Source organism: Dromiciops gliroides, chromosome 3 (assembly GCF_019393635.1).
Source record: "Dromiciops gliroides isolate mDroGli1 chromosome 3, mDroGli1.pri, whole genome shotgun sequence".
In the NCBI taxonomy this organism is placed as follows: domain Eukaryota; kingdom Metazoa; phylum Chordata; class Mammalia; order Microbiotheria; family Microbiotheriidae; genus Dromiciops; species Dromiciops gliroides.
The window spans coordinates 330,961,853-330,967,852 of NC_057863.1; the positions used below are offsets into that span (position 1 = coordinate 330,961,853).

General features: G+C 40.7%; 1 pseudogene; it reads right to left on the reverse strand.

Annotated features, from left to right (window-relative positions):
- Positions 1–1,517: 1,517 nt before the first annotated feature.
- LOC122752296 lies at positions 1,518–1,617 on the reverse strand (annotated as a pseudogene).
- Between the last annotated feature and the right edge of the window lie 4,383 nt (positions 1,618–6,000).

Below are 6,000 nucleotides of genomic sequence, written 5' to 3' on the forward strand. Positions count from 1 at the left end.
TGAGCAAGTCACTTAACCTGTTTGCCTCAGCTTCCTCATCTGTAAATGGAGAAGGAAGTGGCAAACCACTTCAGTATCTTTGCCAAGAAAATCCCAAATAGGGTCATGAAGAGTCAGACATAACTGAACGACAATAACCACAAAATATATTTGTTTTTGTTGTCTACCCCCATAGAATGTAAACTCCTTGAGAACAGGGACTGTTTCATTTTTGTCATCTATCCTCAGCACTTTACACCACAGTAAACATTTAATAGACATTTGATTTTTTTAAAAGTACAGTCAAGGGGGGCAGCTAGGTGGCACAGTAGATAAAGCACCGGCCCTGGATTCAGGAGGACCTGAGTTCAAATCCGGTCTCAGACACTTGACACTTACTAGCTGTGTGACCCTGGGCAAGTCACTTAAGCCTCATTGCCCCCCCCCCCAAAAAAAAAGTATAGTCAAGGAAAACAATTGGCCATTTCTGAAAATTTATGTCTCATCCTACACCCCTCATCTTTCACCTCTGTCAAGAGAGGTGTGCTTTGGTATTAGTCTTCTGTAGTCCTGATTGCTCACTGCATTGATCAGAATTCTGATGTCATTCAGAATTGTTTCTCTTTATATTATTGTGGTTACTGTGTAAATTATCCTCCAGCTTCTGCTAACTTCACTTTGTATTAGATCATTCAAGTTTTTCCAGGCTTCTGTGAACTCATTGTATATGCTGTTTCTTATAGCATAATACTATTTTATGATCTTCACATACCAGAATTTGTTCAGCCATTTTCCAGTTGATAGGCATAGATTTCTGTCTCCAGTTATTTGCGGTGACAAAAAATACCGCTATACATTTTTTTATGAGTCTTATCCTCTGACTTTCATCTTTGACACATCTACTAGTGGTATTTCTGGGTCAGAGGGCATATGCAGTTTAGGGACTTTGGGGGATATTGCTTTCCAGAATGGCTGGACCAATTCAGCTCTACCAAAAGTACATTGGTATCACCTGTCTTCTAGTAGCCCCTTCAATAATTGCTAATTTCCCTTTTTGTCATTCTTCATCAATTCGATGGTTGTGAGGCTAAGTTTAAGTTTGCGTTTCTCTTATTATTAGTTATTTGGAACATCATCATCATCATTTGTGTGTGAGGCAATTGGGGTTAAGTGACTTGCCCAGGGTCACACAGCTAGTACGTGTTAAGTGTCTGAGGTTGGATCTGAACTCAGGTCCTTCTGACTCCAGGGCCAGTGCTCTATCCACTGCGCCACCTAGCTGCCCCCTTAAATATTATTTTGATGGGTTGAATTGCTTCATTGGAAAACTTCCTGTTTATGCCCTTCAACCATTTATCTATTGGAAAATGGCTCTTGTTCCTACATATTTATATCAATTTCCCATATATTTTGTATATTTAACTTTCACCAAAGAAATTTGCTGCAAAGATTTTTTCCTCAGTTAACTCTCCCATCTAATTCTAACCATATTGGTTTTACTTCTGTAAAAACACTTCAGTTTTATGTAACCAAGATGGAAAAATTTGGAATGCTTCATGAATTTGTACCATCCTTGCCCAGGGGCCATACTAATCTTCTTTGTTCCAAATCTAGTATATATATTGTCAAAGTGAGCATCGCTGAGATATTTTTTTCCGATGCTTCATTGAAAAGGGGTAGAGCAACAACAGACTTAATCTGTGGAAGCAGGTTTCAAGGCAGAGACCTCTAAACCCAGAGAGGAGTTGAGTCTTTTGGTACCCAAATGTGATGATGTGATGGAAAGTGAATTAAATTTAGCACCAGAAATTCCAGGTTGGAATCTACCTCTGCTGCTTCCTAATTCTCACTCTCTTCTGACTCTTCACCCCTCCTTAGGGTTGTGTGATCACTCCCCACAGCTTCAGTTGATCCTTTCAATTCCAGGCTGTCTTATAATATGGCAGTAGTTCTCATATCATTGATGTGGAGGGTGTTGATGGCTCAACTCAGCTATCCAAACATTCCCTTTTATTTCATATTTTTATGAGCACTAACTACACCTTATGTGACAGGGGCAACTTTTAATTGGCCTTCAAACCTGGCCACTTCTGAAAACCAAAGGGCAGGTAATTACTAACAGATGGCTTTTGATATTGACAGCATGGAATATGAAATCTCAGGGGCAGGGGGAGGCCGGGCAGTGCTATTAAAAATGAAAGACTCCACTTTTTTTTTTCATACAAATGGAGATGAGACATTGAATGTGATCTTCCTCATCAATGGAAATATAACAATGTAGTTCTTGAGGTTGACATGAAATTCAGTCTTCTGAACCCTACTATCTCTCCTTGTTAGTATGTTTGCCATATCAAAAGATATTAGGATTCAGAGCACCAACCCTTCAGTGTTTGTATGGTTTCATTTATAATACTTTCATTTTCTGAAGGCATATTTAATTCTGTTCTGTAATGTTATATTTCATAGAATCATAGAATTACTCTATCTTGGTTCTAAGGCAAGGTTCTTAACTTGAGATCGATGAACTTGGTTTTTTTTAATATTCTGATAACTTTCTATATTATTCAGATTTACTTTGTAATCTTGTGTGCTTTATTTTATGCATTTGGAAATATTTTAAGAAGGGGTCCATATGCTTTACCAGCTGCAAACGGGCTCATGACCAAAAAAAGGTCAAGAATCCCTGCTCTCTTTTTTTATAATAAACATTTTTATTTAAAGTTTTGAGTTCCAAATTCTATCCCTCCTGCCCTCTCTCTCCTTCCCCCTCCCTGAGGCAGTAAGCAATCAGATACAGGTTATACACGTGCAATTATATAAAACATTACCATAAGGAATCTCTGTTCTAAAGCACCTTGTTGGCTCAGTGAATAGAGGGGCTGGGCCTAGAGTTAGGAGGATCTGTGGTCAAATCTGGTCTGAGCTACTTACTGGCTGAGTGACCCTGGGTAAGTCATTTAACCCTGTTTGTCTCAGTCTCCCCTACTGTAAAGTGGAACTAATGATAACACCTAACTCCTAGGATTATTGTAAGGATCAAAGGAGATAATATCTGTTAAGTACTTAGCACAGTTCCCGGTACTTAGTTGGTCCTGAATAAATACTTGTTTTCTTACTTACTTTTCATTTAATGCAACCTCTTCATCCTGGAATTCCTTTTTTTGGGGGGGGGGTGGAGCAGGGCAATGAGGGTTAAGTGACTTGCCCGGGGTCACACAGCTAGTAAATGTCAAATGTCTGAGGCCGGATTTTAATTTAGGTCCTCCTGAATCCAGGGCCAGTGCTCTATCCACTGTGCCACCTAGCTGCCCCAACATTTGTTTTTATAAGATTTCTAGTTCCAAATTTTCCTCCCACTCTCCCTTCCTTTCCCCCTCCTCAAGATGGAAAGCAATCTGATATAGGTTGTATATATCCAATCACATTAAACATATTTCTGCATTAGTCATGCTGTGAAAGAAGAATCAGAGCAAAAGGGGAAAACCTCAAAAAAGAAAAACAAAAAAAGTAGAAACAGTTTGGTTCAATCTGCATCCAGACTCCACAGTTCCCTTCTCTGGACCTGGAGAGCACCTTCCTCTGTGAATCCTTTGGAATTATCTTGAATCATAGTATTGCTGAGAAGAATCAAGTCTATCATAGTTGATCAACTATTTGTACTGTTTTTCAGCATTACTGTATATAGTAATGCACATGTTTGGGAAATGGAGGGTGTGTGTGTGTGTGTGTGTGTGTGTGTGTGTTCTGATTAATGGAGTTTCCAGTTAACCCATTTGTACAACACAATTGTCCAAGACAAGGAAACCCTTCCATCTGATGTAGGTATCTGCTTCTTGATGTCTATTTCAGCTCGGCACAGTTATATTTGCTGATCTCTTAATCATGTAGTTCCAGAAATACTCTTGATCAGCTACAAATCTTCAGTCTCGTAGCCAGGCCATCAATCACAGCACTGTCATGTGTTGAGAAAAAGGCCCCGTAAAAAGACAAAGTCTAAATAATGACTGGTGATCTAGGCTGAGCACAATAAATCTAGAGGGAAAAATAAAATCTTCCCTTCAGATCTCTTCCAGGTAGAAAGCAGAAGGCAGGAGGGACACAGGCCCCCACCCCCACCCCCAGCTGCTCCCAGGAATAGATAGGCCTCAAGCAGCTGTTGCCAGGCCAGTCCCTGGCTCATCCTCCCCAGGGGAGCAGGGGACCATCTGTTCTGGAAGAGACCACAAGCCATCCCTTCTGCTTTGCTCTTCCAGTCCCCCTACTCCCCCAACTACTCTGTATGGAGAAAGCTGTATCAATTATGGCCCATTGTGTTGTTGTAGTGTGATGTAGGAACATGGGGAGAGAGCCCTGGTTTAGATTCAGGGGACTTGAGTTTCACTTTCTACTCTAGCAATTACTAAGTGGGTGATCATGGACAAGTCAGCTCACTTTTGTGAACCTCACTTTATTCAGTCATTAAATGGGGAAGAGAGGCATCATAGGATTAGAGCTGGAAGAGGCCTTGAAGACTAGCTAGTCCAGTCCCATAGTTTTATTTATTTTAAACTAGACTACCCATTTTATTTTTCCTCTAAGGCAATTATCTGGGCAGCTGGGTGGTGAGGGAGATAGAGCACCGGCCCGGAAGTTGGGAGGACCTGAGTTCAAATCTTACTTCAGACACTTATTAGCTGTGTGACCCTGGGCAAGTCACTTAACCCCAGTTGCCATAAATATTTGGGGCCATCTCCAGTCATCCTGATATATATCAGATGGCTCTGGATAGAGGTTGGTGACTTTGCACAGCCCTCCCTCACTTAAATCCAATTCAGAGCAAGTCATGACATAACCTCAGTGTCATGGTCTACTTTGAGAATGAAGGACAAACAATAAAAACAGCAAGGCATTCGGGGGGTCTTAATAGGCAGATAGCTCTTCAGACAGAGCCTGGAGGCAAAACTGACCTTTTAGTGCCTCACTGGGTCAATAAATCAATAAACATTTATTAAGTTCCTACTTTATGCCAGGCACTGTGTAAAGGATCAGTGCTTTACCACCTTACTGTGTATTGCACAACTCACACTGTAGTCTCATTCATAGCTTGGGTAGCCCATAGGAGTCCAAGATTCTGGCCTCCCTTAACTGCCAGGTGGCTTCTATGATGTTGCAGATGCCAACTTTCTTGATGGGCATGTAGCAGGTGGGTACAGTTGGTGTGCCAGCTGGGCTGCATGCCCAGTATTTCTTCTGTTGTTGGTCATCATGTGATCAAGGAGTCAAAAGATTGATCCCTCACTTTAAAGAAAAGGAAACTGAGGCCCAGAAAGGGAAGATGACTTGCTCAATGTCTCACAGGTAAAGTAAGAGAGACAAGATTTGAACCCAGCTCTTCTGATTCAGAATACTGTATGCTTTTCATCTCAATGTCTCCTCAATACTCATTCAATAGGTTGTTGTAAGGAAAGAAGTTTGAAAAACATCTAAGAGCATCTAGATGGCAAAGTGGACAGAGTGTTGGTCCTAATTTGGTAAGACACTCTTCAAATTTCACTTTGAATACTTAGCTATATGATCCTGTGCAAGTCACTCTTCTGAACTCCAGTTTCTTCTTTTGTAAAATAGAATTTACCCCACAGAGTTGTTTTGAAAATCAAATGAGACAGCATGAAAAAATTTTCAAAAACCTTAATGGGCTATACAAGTGCTAACTATAATTATTGTGCCACAGGCCTGCAAAGAGCTATGGGATTATTAAAAAATTCCCCCCTATATAAGAAAGTATCCTACCTTGCCTCAGTGGCTTATCTAGCTTCAAGGGCTAAGGTTGCTAATCAGGCTTTGAATTCTGTGCAATTAGTTGAAAGAGAAGTAAGAGAAAAGCAGTTTATAGTAAATTTAAAATAGCATATTGCTGGGTAAGGGGGAGGCAATGCTGAATTTGGAGTCAGAGGACCTGGGTTCCAACTCTGGATCCGCTAGTTTCACTGAATGGTGTGACCTTGGGCAAGTCTCCTAACCTCTTTTGGTTTCCTTAGCTAT